The 14589-nt window shown below is 51.6% G+C and overlaps 1 non-coding gene and 2 pseudogenes across 1 annotated transcript; all 3 read right to left on the reverse strand.

Moving 5' to 3' along the window:
- Window positions 1-2904: 2904 nt before the first annotated feature.
- On the reverse strand, window positions 2905-3023 carry LOC119379649 (5S ribosomal RNA; annotated as a pseudogene).
- Window positions 3024-8674: 5651 nt separating this feature from the next.
- LOC119379650 (5S ribosomal RNA) lies at window positions 8675-8793 on the reverse strand (annotated as a pseudogene).
- A 5655-nt stretch (window positions 8794-14448) lies between these two features.
- On the reverse strand, window positions 14449-14567 carry LOC119379645 (5S ribosomal RNA). Its single transcript, XR_005181266.1, has one exon. It is a non-coding gene; the product is annotated as a 5S ribosomal RNA (ribosomal RNA).
- Between the last annotated feature and the right edge of the window lie 22 nt (window positions 14568-14589).

Below are 14589 nucleotides of genomic sequence, written 5' to 3' on the forward strand. Positions count from 1 at the left end.
GTTCCCTTGACCTTCCAATAGAGCACTGGACCAAGCAATGATCTGAAAAAGAAACGGGGACGACTTCGTATCTGCTACATTCCGGAAGGATGTCGAGAGAAACGTAAATACGATCGAGTCTAGCGTGACTAGGGCCTTCAAAGCGTGTGTACTTTATTGCACTCGTACTTTGGAGACTTTCTGCAACATCCTCTAGATTCCACTTTCCCACAATGCGTGTCAGGTTATCGGTGCTTTTGTCTCTGAAAGTACGAGTGCTCGTTTTGTCTCGCGCGCTAAGTACACAGTTAAAGTCACCAAGCACTATTAAATTCCTGCCGTCAGCCATTCGTTCTTCTAATCCGAGAAAGAAGAGGGCCCTTTCCTCGACCTTGTTGGGCGCGTATATACACACAATACGCCAATCGACGTTGTTCAGTGAAAAGTCAACAGAAGCACACCGGCCAGCCTCACACGAAAAATGAGCATTCACCTGAAGCCCAGGCAACTTCTTCACAAAAAGGATGCAGCCAGCCGATGTGCCCACTGCGTGACTGACGACAACATAAAATCTAGACGCGAAACGTTGCACCATGCTGCCGGTCTCTTCTTCACCGTCAACTTTCGTCTCCTGAACTGCCAGGACGTCAATGTCGCGTTCCGTTAGAAGTCGGTAAAGCTGGCTCTGCTTTCTCTTCCCTGCCAATCCTCTAACGTTTATAGTGGCGACAGTTAACGGGGAGACAGACGCCATTTTTAACAAAAGGAAAAGAGACCAGCAGCATTGTGCCTACCTGTCGCGTCCAGCACGGGGCTAGACGGCGCCATTACCGGCGGTTCCGTCCGGCGGAACTGTCGGGACTTGCCCCACGGGCTCCACGTTGCCGGCGCGCTTATCGGTCGAAACGTTCGGGCGCGGCCGAAGAGACGGCCGCCGTCCCTGAGCAGTCTTTGCGGGGGGTTCGTCGACTCCAGGCGCTGTTGCTTCAGCACCGTCGTTGCTCGCCTGGGGGTGGGGCCGCTTCGAGGCCGCTGTGGCACTGGTCGGTGTAGGGACGCCGCTCTTCTCCGGTGGCAACTCGTTGGCACTTTTGAGCTCGCCGCCCTTGGGTGGTGGTGGGCTCGTCGTGGTCTTTACCGTCGCCTCGGATGACCCAGTCGAGTCGCCCGCTGCTCTTTGAAGCGTTGGCGTGACGCCCTTGCGAGCGTCGCCACTTGTAGCCTCTGAGAGAGCTTGCGCTTCCGGCTGCTTGCCCTTCGACCCAGACGAGTCGCCTGCTGCCTGGTGGTCCGCCACAGCATCCGCTTTCGGGGCGTCAGCACCGGGACGCGCCGACGTGTCCGGTGGCCCCACCAGCTTTTTTGCCTCGTCGATTCCCCGGGCTGCCTCCTCGGCCTCGGCAACGTCCATTAGTTCTTCGTTGTCGTCCGCCCTTGGAAGTCCAGTCGCCGACGCGTAGGTACGGACGCAGTCCGCGTCCGCATGCCCATAACGCCGGCACTTGGAACACCGGGGCACCCTGCAGTCTCGGCGAACGTGACCCGTGCCATGGCAGCGCAGGCACTGCATTGCCCGCCCAGGCACAACCACGAGGGCCAACTCTCCGGCGACTCGGACCTGATGGGGAAGGTCGTCCACCTTGAGTCCCGGCTTCAGCTTGAGCAGGACGGTTCTGGTTGTTGACCCTTTTTCTTTCATTCCTTGGACGCGCCACCGCTCACGAGTCACCTCGGTGACGTTGCCGAAGACTGCGAATGCCGTCCGGATGTCTTCGTCTTGGACGCCGTGAAGCATCCAGTGCAGTCGCAGTTTAACCTGTTGGTCCTCAGGGTCTATTACAATGCACCGGCGACCTTTGACCTTCAATTCCTTTAGCGCTGCCAGTTTCTTCGTGGCTTCGCCGGTGTTCAACGTCACCGCCCACACGTGGTTGATTTGGTACGCCCCTAACGCCACGACGTCGGGAGCACACCAGCCGTGACAGGGCGTCTCTGAAGTCCTCGACCTTGTAGGGCCTCTCACGCACGTCTCCGTGCAAAAACAACGTGTTGTGAACGACACGGCCAGTGGGCAGAGTAGGCAGCACAATCTCGTACGCTTATCTCTTCGGCAGCCATCCTGTTACCGCGGCCGGCACGGGCCGCTATCGCCGCTCCATCGGAGCCGTTCATCCTTCGACCGTTCGCTGGCGCGTCCGGAAGTAGAATGAGCATGGTATGGCCGATGGCGGGAGACACCGCTTTACGACTCTACTTGTAACTACCAATGTGCTCTTGTCAATAACATCAATGTGTAATTATTGAAGTGTGACTAATGAGTGCGACTAATAAAAATAAAAAAACAGCAGTATACATGTAGAGAATAACTAAAAAAGCAGAAAAAAAGAAGGTGCCATCAGCACTCGGTGTTCCCAGGTGGTCTCCCTCCCAAGTTCTCCGCCAGAAATGTTTGCCGTTGGGGCGCACATGAGTACACGAGCGCAAGTTTCACGTATGGGTGTGTGTGCGGACGTGCTGCCGCCACGCCCCCCATCCGCGTTATTCAGTTGACGTATGTACCAGCCATGCATTTGTTGTGCGAACTGTTATAACTGAGCGGTGCACGCGTGATCGAAATACATGCACGAGTAACTGGATGCCCATTAATGTTCTTGTACCAAGAGGCAAAAATATTTCTCGAGTACAGACAACATCGAAATGAATTATCCAATCACACCAACGTGCTGCGTGCCGCCAGTCGCGCCACGTTTGAATCCGTGCGCGCGCGCACCAAGTTTGGACTCGCTATAGCCTGTTATAGTGGGCGTAAGAAATATCAGGGACGAATGATGTAGAAATGGTAAACGACGTGCGAAGCAAGAAAGAAAAAGAAATCAATTTAAATAAAAAAAAGAAGAAAATAATACGCAAGGAAAAAAAAGAAGGTGCCATCAGCACTCGGTGTTCCCAGGTGGTCTCCCTCCCAAGTACTGACCGAGCCCAATGCTGCTTAGCTTCGGTGATCGGACGAGAACCGGCGCATTCAGCATGGTATGGCCGATTTTTTTTTTTTTTTTCTTTATTACCTGGCTTTGGTACACAGCACATAATACACACAACACTGGTGTAAAAACCACCCGATGTACAAAGTACATATGGTGACTGTGTAATCAACCAGCATGGTGCTGGTATCGTCAAGTTAAAATTCGGGCAATGTCACCAGCGGCTGTAGTCTTGACAGCCATTCGGGTGGTTCCGGTTCCGCTTTATATAATTCTATAAACCAATCAATACTCTCCCTGAAGTACGCTCGTGCAGGCCGCGCATCTTTATCGAAATGGTAGCCTGCCATTCGCGATCTCCACAAGGAGTGGAGGCCCAGGAGCATAATTGCATCGAAAGGAACCCCATCTTCATTGTTTACGCACAAAAACCGAATGCCATACGGGTGCAGCGGGAACTCTTTCTTGACAGATCTCTGCAAAACGTCCCAAAAATAAACCCCCTCCCAACAGTGCAAAAAAACATGATCTATGGTTTCCGGCAATTTACAAATTAAACAATGAGTACCCCATGGCAAAAAACAACCCCTTTTCTCCAAAAAAGATTTAACAGGCAACGTTCCGGTATGCAGTTTAAAGAAAAAGGTCTTTGTTCCCGGCTGCACACGCATTTTTTTTACTCTCTTTAAAACGTTGCTACCTGGGCCTCCACTGTACAAGGACCTGTACAACGGCACTGGAAAGACGATGTCGCATAAGGCAAAATAAAGTTCTTTTCGTTTTACACTCCAAAGGTACTCCCTTGAAAATCTCACAGTGAGAAACCTGATACTAAACACAATTTCTTTAAAGAAAGCCCCAATCCCTCCCACAAAATCCTCGGTAGTCACTACATACTCTGGGAGACATCTACCAAGTCGCAATTGACACAGTGTTCGCAGGAAAGGATCGGTGACATCTCTAAAAAACAAAAACCGGTTGACCAGCTGCCGTAAAAACAAGTGACCGAGTCCCAGTCCCCCGTCCTTAACCCGTCGAAACAAGTTGGTACGGCTGCATCGCTCCCACTCAGAAGCCCAGACAAATATGGCAAATATTCTGTGAAACTTCTGCACATTAGTCCGGGAGCAATGCAGCACCTGCATCACGTACCACAACTTGCTGATAAAAAACAAGTTACAAACAGTGGCTCTGGCAAAGATCGATATGGCGGCTCCTTTCCACTTATCTGCCCTCTCCCGTATATCTTTCGCCTGACCCTTCCAATAATGATCGCTGTCGCGATAACCATCGAGCGGGACGCCCAAATACCTGCCCGGGGTCGTCACCCAAGGCACGTTAGCGAAGTGGTCAGGTTTGGTTAGCCACGATCCGTGCCAGAGCCCTAGAGACTTCGACCAGTTAACTCCGCTGCCTGTAGCTTGGCTGAATGTACGCACGGTTTCTACTGTCTGTGTTATACTACGTTTGTCCCTTGTAAAAATAGCCACATCATCCGCGTACGCAAGCAGCTTAACTTCTGCTGCTTGTAACTGAAAACCGTTGATGCTATGTTCGTTGACAATTTTCATGCAGAGAGTTTCAATATACATGCAAAATAACAAAGGGCTGAGGGGGCAACCCTGACGAACCGAACGTTGCACACTAATGGGGGCCCCCAGACTCTTATTCACGATCAACTTTGTAGTGCAGTTTCGGTACGCCAGGGCCACTCCCTCGCAAATAACAGAACCGAGGTTAACATAATTTAACAGAGCAAACAAAATTCTATGGTCAACACAATCGAACGCCTTTTGAAAATCAATCTGTAAGATGGCAACTCGCTCATCTGAATAATCACAACATTCGAGTATGCTGCGCGCTATGTGAATATTGGTCACAATCGATCGCCCTTTGATACCGCACGTTTGGTGAGGCCCGACGATGTCCTTAATCACAGTCTGTAGTCTTCGAGCCAGAACCTTCATATATATTTTGTATTCTACGTTAGTAAGGGCTATTGGTCTATACCCTGAAACAAATTTTAGCTTATCTGGGTCCTCGGTTTTAGGGATAAGTACTGTGTGGGAAGACCGGTATGACGGTGGCAATGTGTTTAATTTGTACGCTTCATTAAAGATGACTGTGAGTATAGGGCTTATTTCGTGTTTAAACTGTTTATAAAAAGCGGCGGTGAATCCGTCAGGTCCGGGTGATTTTCCAGGATTTAACTTGTCTATTGCTAGTTCAATTTCGGTTGAGGTTATTGGCCTTTGCAAATTCTCCTTTCTTTCATCGTCCACGCGAGGCAAAACAGGCAAATACTCGTTTTTAAATTTTTCCAGGTCTACGTCGTGCGCGGCGAATAATGCCCGATAATGCTCAGTGAAAGCCATTTTAATGTCCTCTGTATCGCCTGTTACCGACCCGCCCCATTCTATCTCATGTATGTGGTTTCTTTCCGCGCGTGCTTTTTCCAAGCACAGCGCTCGCTTCGATGGCGTTTCACCCGCGGCTGTGTCCTCTGCCCTTGCCCTCACCAACGCACCGCGATAACGTTCTTCGTCCAGTTGCTCAATCTTTTGTTTTACTTTTCTGATGTCTTCTGACCATTTTCCGGGGGCTCGGCATTCATGCTTTAGTAGCCTATCAAGAAGCTCTTTCATTTCCGTCTCTTTCTTTCTCTGATCATGCCGAATGCGCGTTGCCCTGTCAATTGCTTTTAATTTTATAGTTTCTTTACACAGCTCCCAGTGTTGCCAAATGTGCAGACTTTTGCTTGGTTCTAATTTGCCAATTTCCTCAATTACACTTGAATTAAATTCTTCATCCTCCAGCAGCTTCCTATTTAATTTCCATGTTTCCCACGAGAAAGAATTGGTTCGCTTCTTATTTCCGATAGAGCATTCCACTAAGCAGTGGTCAGAAAAGGACACCGCGACTACAGCATAACTAGTACATGCCGGCAGGATGTCAACGGATACATAAATGCGGTCAAGTCTCGCATAACTAGGCCCTTCAAAACGCGTGTACTTAATCGCACTCGCATACTGAAGACATTCTGCAACATCCTCAAGATCCCAGTTCTCGAGAATGCGCGTCAAGACATCTGTGCTCTTTTCTCTAAAGCCGCGAGTGCTCGTCTTGTCGTGTGCACTGAGAACGCAGTTAAAGTCGCCCAACAGTATCGTCTGCTTTTCTGCACAGAGTCGTTGTTCTAGGCCGTGAAAAAACAGGGCCCTTTCTTCCACCTTGTTGGGCGCGTACACACACACAATACGCCACTCGACATTATTCAAAGAAAAGTCAAGAACCACACACCGGCCCGTCGCACACGAAAAATGACCATTCACTTGGAGCTCCGGCAACTTCTTCACAAAAAGTACGCAGCCGGCCGATGTGCCCAGTGCGTGGCTGACCACAACAAAAAACCTAGACGTGAAACGTCGCACCATGCTGCCGGTCTCTTCTTCACCATCAACTTTCGTTTCCTGCACCGCCAGCACATCTATGTCGCGTTCCGTTAAAAGTCGATAAAGCTGGCCCTGCTTTCTTTTTCCCGCCAGTCCTCTAACGTTTAGGGTTGCAACTTTTAACGGGCATGCAGGAGCCATTTTAACGAAAAGAAGAGAGACCAGCAGCACTGTGCTTACCTCTCACGTCTAGCGCGGGGCTAGACGACGCCATCGCCGGCGGTGCCGTCCGGCGCCGGCACTTGAACTTGCCCGACTGGCTCGGCGTTGCCTCCTCGCCTGTCGGACGGAACGTTGGGGCGCGGACGAAGGGATGACCGCCGTACTTGGGCAGTCTTTGCTGGGGGTTCCTCGACACCCGGCGTCGTCGCTTGAGTCCCGTCGTCGCTGGTCTGCGGGTGCGGGCGCTTCGACGCCACGGCGGCGTTGATAGACGTCTGGCCGCCAGGCTTCTCCGCCTGCGGCTCGCTCGGGCTTTTCTGCTCGCCGCCCTTGGTTCCTGGCGAGCTCTCCGTCGCTTTGCCCGTCGTGTCGCTCGACCCAGCCGCATTACCCGCCGCTCGTTGGCGCGTCGGTTCAGGAACCTGGCGGGTGTCAGCTCCTAAGGACGCTGGCAGGACCTGTGTTATCGGCGGGGTGCCTTTTGAGCCAGACGAGTCACCTGACGCTTCTTGTTCAGCCGGGCCAGCCCCTTTCGAGGCTTCACCGCTGGAAGGCGCCGATGTGTCCGGTTGACCCGCCTGCTTTCTCGCCTCGTCAGTCCCCCTCGCTGCCTCCTCGGCCTCGGCGACGTCCATGAGCTCGTTGTGCTCGTCAGCCCTTGGCAGTCCGGTCGCCGACGCGTAGGTGCGGACGCAGTCCGCGTCTGCATGTCCATAGCGCCTGCACTTCGAACAGCGGGGCACCTTGCAGTCTCGGCGAACATGACCCGTGCCGTGGCAACGCAGGCATTGCATTGCCCTCCCGGGCACCACCACGAGGGCCAATTCGCCGGCGACTCTAACCTGGTGGGGCAGGTCGTCCACCTTCAGTCCAGGCTTCAACTTGAGGAGCACGCTCCTGGTGGTTGAGCCCTTTTCCCGCATGCCCTGGACGCGCCAACGCTCACGCGTCACCTCGGTGACGTTTCCGAACGCCGCGAAAGCTGTCCGTACGTCTTCGTCCTGCACACCGTAGAGCAGCCAGTGCAGGCGAAGTTTCACCCGTTGGTCTTCAGGGTCGAAAATGACGCACCGGCGCCCTTTCACCTTGAGCTCCTTCAACGCGGCCAGTTTCTTTGTAGCTTCTCCGGTGTTGAGGGTCACCGCCCAGACATGGTTAATCTGGTACGCCCCCAACGCCACCACGTCGGGGAGCACACCAGCGGTGACCAGGGCGTCTCGGAAGTCTTCGACCCTGTAGGGCCTCTCACGCACGTCACCGTGCAAAAACAACGTGTTGTGAACAACACGACCGGTAGGCAGAGTGGGCAGCACAATTTCGTATTCCTTATCATCGTCGACGGTGATCCTGTTTCCGCGGCTGGCTTGGGCCGCTATCGCCGCTCCATCGGAGCCGTTCATTCTGCGTCCGTTCGCTGGCGCGCCCGGAAGTAGAATGAGCATGGTATGGCCGATGGCAGTAGGAGCCGTTTTACGAGACTACTTATATCCACCAACGTGATTTTAGCTCTCGACGTCGACAAGCTACAGTTAACGGCATGTGCAGCATTTGTCAATTGTTGCAGCACGGTAAACGGTCGTATGTGCGTGGCTACCGTCTGATGCTCTCCGCCAGAAAATGTTTGCCGTTGGGGCGCACATGAGTACACGAGCGCAAGTTTCACGTATGGGTGTGTGTGCGGACGTGCTGCCGCCACGCCCCCCATCCGCGTTATTCAGTTGACGTATGTACCAGCCATGCATTTGTTGTGCGAACTGTTATAACTGAGCGGTGCACGCGTGATCGAAATACATGCACGAGTAACTGGATGCCCATTAATGTTCTTGTACCAAGAGGCAAAAATATTTCTCGAGTACAGACAACATCGAAATGAATTATCCAATCACACCAACGTGCTGCGTGCCGCCAGTCGCGCCACGTTTGAATCCGTGCGCGCGCGCACCAAGTTTGGACTCGCTATAGCCTGTTATAGTGGGCGTAAGAAATATCAGGGACGAATGATGTAGAAATGGTAAACGACGTGCGAAGCAAGAAAGAAAAAGAAATCAATTTAAATAAAAAAAAAGAAGAAAATAAATACGCAAGGAAAAAAAAAGAAGGTGCCATCAGCACTCGGTGTTCCCAGGTGGTCTCCCTCCCAAGTACTGACCGAGCCCAATGCTGCTTAGCTTCGGTGATCGGACGAGAACCGGCGCATTCAGCATGGTATGGCCGATTTTTTTTTTTTTTTTTTTTTTTTCTTTATTCACTGCTTTGGCTACACAACACATAATGAAACACCACTGGTATAAAAATCACCCGATGTTACAAAGTACAATGATGGGACTCTGTAGTCAACCAGCATGTGCTGGGTATCGTCAAGTTCAAACTCTGCTAAGGTCACCAGCGGCTCTAGTCTTGAAAGCCACTCGGGTGGCTCCGGTTCCGCTTATGTGTTTCTAGGAACAATGAATGCTTTCCCTGAAATACGCTCGAGCAGGCCGCGCATCCTTATCAAAGTGGTAGCCTGCCATTCGCGATCTCCACAAGGAGTGGAGGCCCAGGACCATAATTGCGTCGAAAGGAACGCCATCTTCATTTTGTACGCTCAAAAACCGGAATTCCATACGGATCTAGAGGAAATTCTTTTTTCACAGATCGCTGTCAGAACATCCCAAAAGTAAACCCCTTCCCAACAATGCAAAAAAAACATGATCAATTGTTTCTGGAAGCATTACAAATTAAGCAATGAGTGCCCCATGGTAAAAAGCATCCCTTCTTTTCCAAAAAAGCTTTAACTGGCAACGTAGCTGAATGTAGTTTAAAGAAAAAGGTTTTTGTTCCAGGCTGCACCTGCATTTTTTTAACTCTTTTTAAAACATTTCTACCTGGGCCTCCACTGTACAAGGATCTGTACAAAGGCACTGGAAATACCATCTCACACAAAGCAAAATAAAGCTCTTTTCTCTTCACATTTGAAAGATACTCTGCTGAAAAACGTACCGTAAGAAATTTTACGCTGGTCACTATTTCTTTAAAGTAAGCACCTATTCCTCCAGCACAGTCTTCCGTTGACACGACATACTCGGGGAGCAGTCTGCTTAGCCGTAATTGACATAAGGTGCGGAGGAACGGGTCGGTAATATCTCTGAAAAACAAAAACCGGCTTACAATCTGCCGTAGGAACAGGTGACCCAGTCCCAGCCCTCCATCCTTTACCCGGTAAAACAAGTTGGTACGACTGCAGCGTTCCCACTCAGAAGCCCAGACAAATACAGCAAATATTCTATGGAACTTCTGGACATTTGTACGTGAACAATGCAGTACCTGCATTACGTACCAGAGCTTGCTAATAAAAAAAGATTGCAAGTGGTGGCTCTGGCAAAGATCGATAAGGCGGCACCTTTCCACTTCTCCGTTTTTTCCCGCATATCCTTAGCTTGCGATTTCCAAAATTGATCGCTCTCGCGGTAACAATCGAGCGGGACGCCCAAGTACTTGCCCGGGGTAGTTACCCAAGGCACGTTTGCGAAGTGGTCTGGTTTCGCTGGCCACGATCCATGCCAGAGCCCAAGGCACTTAGACCAGTTGACGCCACTACCCGTGGCTTGGCTGAAATTCCGAACAATTTCGACACCCTCTGCTATACTACGCTGATCTCGCGTGAAAATCGCTATGTCGTCTGCATAGGCTAGCAGCTTCACTTCTGCTGCTTGTAACTTAAAACCAAGGATGTTATTGTTAATAATAATTTTCCTACACAGAGTTTCAATGTACATGCAAAATAACAGAGGGCTTAGGGGGCAACCCTGACGTACCGAACGCTGCACGTTAATGGGGGCCCCCAGACTCTTATTTACAATCAACCTCGTCGTGCAGTTTCGATACGCCAGAGCCACTCCCTCACAGATAACGGAACCAAGGTTAACATGATTTAAAACAGAAAACAAAATGCTATGATCGACACAGTCAAAGGCCTTTTCGAGGTCAATCTGAAGGATGGCAGCTCGTTCATCTAAATAGTCACACCATTCGAGTATGCTGCGCGCTTTGTGGATGTTGACAACAATAGACCGTCCTTTGATCCCACAAGTTTGATGAGGTCCGACGATGTCTTTAATCGCAGTCTGAAGTCTTCGAGCTAAGACCTTCATATATATCTTATACTCAACGTTAGAAAGAGCTATTGGCCTGTACCCAGAAACGGATCTTAACTTATCTGCGTTGTCTGTCTTTGGTATAAGTACCGGTGTAGGATGACCTGTATGACGGCGGCAATGTGTTAATTTTGTAAGCTTCATTAAAGATAACTGCGAGTAGGGCATATTTCGTTCTTAGAAGTGTTTTAAAGGCAGCGGTAAATCCTCTTGGCCGCGGCGGTTCAGGGTTAAGCTTCTCTATGCTACTTCCAACTTCAGCAACAGTTATTGGCCTTTTGCTAACTGTCTTTTCTTTCCTCGTCCGGCGGGGCAAAACTGTAGAAATTCGTCTTGATTTTTCAGTGTCTACATCGTGCAAGCCGAATAGCGCCTGAATAAATGCTGCAAAAACAGCTCTTTTGATGCAGTCTGTATCGTCGATGGCGGTGCCACGCCATTCTATTTCGATAATGTGATTTTTCTCGGCTCGTGCTTGTTCCATGCGCAACGGCAACGTTTCGTGGCATTTCACCGGCAGCTGTGTCCTCGGCCCTTGCCCTCACAAGCGCGCCCCGATAACGCTGTTCGTCTAGTTGCTCTATCGTCTGTTTCACTTTTCTTATGTCTTCAATCCATTTACCGGGGGCTCGGCACTCGTGCTTTAGTAATTTATCAAGGAGCGCCTTTAACTCCGCCTCCTTCTTTCGCTCAGCATGCCGAATACATGTAGCCCTTTCGATTGCTTTTAATTTTAAGGATTCCTTGCATAATTCCCATTGCTGCCAAATATAAAGGTTTTTACTGGGGTCTAATTTGCCGATTTCGTCCATTACGGATAAATTAAATTCTTCGTCCTGCAGAAGTTTACTATTAAATTTCCATAATTCCCAGGAGAATGACCTATTTTCCCTTGACCTTCCAATAGAGCACTGGACTAAGCAATGATCTGAAAAAGAAACGGGGACGACTTCGTATCTGCTACATTCCGGAAGGATGTCGAGGGAAACATAAAGACGATCAAGTCTAGCGTGACTAGGGCCTTCAAAGCGAGTGTACTTTATTGCACTCGTACTTTGGAGACTTTCCGCAACATCCTCTAGGTTCCACTTTGCCACAATGCGTGTCAGGATATCGGTGCTTTTGTCTCTGAAAGTACGAGTGCTCGTTTTGTCTTGCGCACTGAGTACGCAGTTAAAGTCACCGAGCACTATTAAATTTCTGCCGTCAGCCATTCGTTCTTCTAATCCGAGAAAGAAGAGGGCCCTTTCCTCGACCTTGTTGGGCGCGTATATACACACAATACGCCAATCGACGTTGTTCAGTGAAAAGTCAAGAGAAGCACACCGGCCAGCCGCACACGAAAAATGAGCATTCACCTGAAGCCCAGCCAACTTCTTCACAAAAAGTATGCAGCCAGCCGATGTGCCCACTGCGTGACTAACGACAACATAAAATCTAGACGCGAAACGTTGCACCATGCTGCCGGTCTCTTCTTCACCGTCAACTTTCGTCTCCTGAACTGCCAGGACGTCAATGTCGCGTTCCGTTAGAAGTCGGTAAAGCTGGCTTTGCTTTCTCTTCCCTGCCAGTCCTCTAACGTTTATAGGGTGGCGACTTTTAACGGGGAGACAGACGCCATTTTAACAAAAAGAAAAGAGACCAGCAGCACTGTGCTACCTCTCACGTCTAGCACGGGGCTAGACGGCGCCATCGCCGGCGGTGCCGTCCGGCGGCAACTGTCGGGACTTGCCCTACGGGCTCGGCGTTGCCGGCACGCTTATCGGCCGTAACGTTCGGGCGCGGCCGAAGAGGACGACCGCCGTACCCTTGGCAGTCTTTGCGGGGGGTTCCTCGACGCCAGGCGCTGTTGCTTCAGCACCGTCGTTGCTCGCCTGGGGTGGGGCCGCTTCGACGCCGCGGTGGCACTGGTCGTTGTGGGGACGCCGCTCTTCTCCGGCGGCAACTCGTTGGCACTTTTAAGCTCGCCGCCCTTGGGTGGTGGTGGGCTCGTCGTGGTCTTTACTGTCGCCTCGGATGACCCAGTCGAGTCGCCCGCCGCTCTTTGAAGCGTTGGTGTGACGCCCTTGCGAGCGTCGCCACTTGTAGCCTCTGAGAGAGCTTGCGTTTCCGGCTGCTTGGCCTTCGACCCAGACGAGTCACCTGCTGCCTGGTGGTCCGCCGGGCAGCATCCGCCTTTCGGGGCGTCACCGGGAAGGCGCCGACGTGTCCAGTGGCCCCGCCTGCTTTTTCGCCTCGTCGATTCCCCCCTGCCTCCTCAGCCTCGGCGACGTCCATCAGCTCGTTGTCGTCCGCCCTTGGCAGTCCGGTCGCCGACGCGTAGGTACGGACGCAGTCCGCGTCCGCGTGTCCATAGCGCCGGCACTTCGAACACCGGGGCACCCTGCAGTCTCGGCGACGTGACCCGTGCCGTGGCAGCGCAGGCACTGCATTGCCCGCCCAGGCACCACCACGAGGGCCAACTCGCCGGCGACTCGGAACCTGGTGGGGCAGGTCGTCCACCTTGAGTCCCGGCTTCAGCTTGAGCAGCACGCTCCTCTGTTGTGGAGCCTTTTTCCCTCATTCCTTGGACGCGCCACCTCTCACGCGTCACCTCGGTGACGTTGCCGAAGACTGCAAATGCCGTCCGGATGTCTTCGTCTTGGACGCCATGAAGCATCCAGTGCAGTCGAAGTTTAACCTGTTGGTCCTCAGGGTCGATCACAATGCACCGACGACCTTTGACCTTCAATTCCTTTAGCGCTGCCAGTTTCTTCGTGGCTTCGCCGGTGTTCAGGGTCACCGCCCACACATGGTTAATTTGGTATGCCCCTAACGCCACGACGTCAGGGAGCACACCAGCCGTGATGAGGGCGTCTCTGAAGTCCTCGACCTTGTAGGGCCGCTCACGCACGTCTCCGTGCAAAAACAACGTGTTGTGAACAACACGGCCAGTGGGCAGAGTAGGCAACACAATCTCGTATGCGTTATCTTCTTCGGCAGCCATCCTGTTACCGCGGCCGGCACGGGCCGCTATCACCGCTCCATCGGAGCCGATCATCCTGCGACCGTTCGCTGGCGCGTCCGGAAGTAGAATGAGCATGGTATGGCCGATGGCAGTAGGAGCCGTTTTACGAGACTACTTATATCCACCAACGTGATTTTAGCTCGACGTCGACAAGCTACACTTAACGGCATGTGCAGCATTTGTCAATTGTTGCAGCACGGTAAACGGTCGTATGTGCGTGGCTACCGTCTGATGCTCTCCGCCAGAAAATGTTTGCCGTTGGGGCGCACATGAGTACACGAGCGCAAGTTTCACGTATGGGTGTGTGTGCGGACGTGCTGCCGCCACGCCCCCCATCCGCGTTATTCAGTTGACGTATGTACCAGCCATGCATTTGTTGTGCGAACTGTTATAACTGAGCGGTGCACGCGTGATCGAAATACATGCACGAGTAACTGGATGCCCATTAATGTTCTTGTACCAAGAGGCAAAAATATTTCTCGAGTACAGACAACATCGAAATGAATTATCCAATCACACCAACGTGCTGCGTGCCGCCAGTCGCGCCACGTTTGAATCCGTGCGCGCGCGCACCAAGTTTGGACTCGCTATAGCCTGTTATAGTGGGCGTAAGAAATATCAGGGACGAATGATGTAGAAATGGTGAACGACGTGCGAAGCAAGAAAGAAAAAGAAATCAATTTAAATAAAAAAGAAGAAGAAAATAAATACGCAAGGAAAAAAAAAGAAGGTGCCATCAGCACTCGGTGTTCCCAGGTGGTCTCCCTCCCAAGTACTGACCGAGCCCAATGCTGCTTAGCTTCGGTGATCGGACGAGAACCGGCGCATTCAGCATGGTATGGCCGATGGCAGTAGGAGCCGTTTTACGAGAC

The sequence above is a fragment of the Rhipicephalus sanguineus genome, chromosome 1 (assembly GCF_013339695.2).
Source record: "Rhipicephalus sanguineus isolate Rsan-2018 chromosome 1, BIME_Rsan_1.4, whole genome shotgun sequence".
Lineage (NCBI taxonomy): Eukaryota > Metazoa > Arthropoda > Arachnida > Ixodida > Ixodidae > Rhipicephalus > Rhipicephalus sanguineus.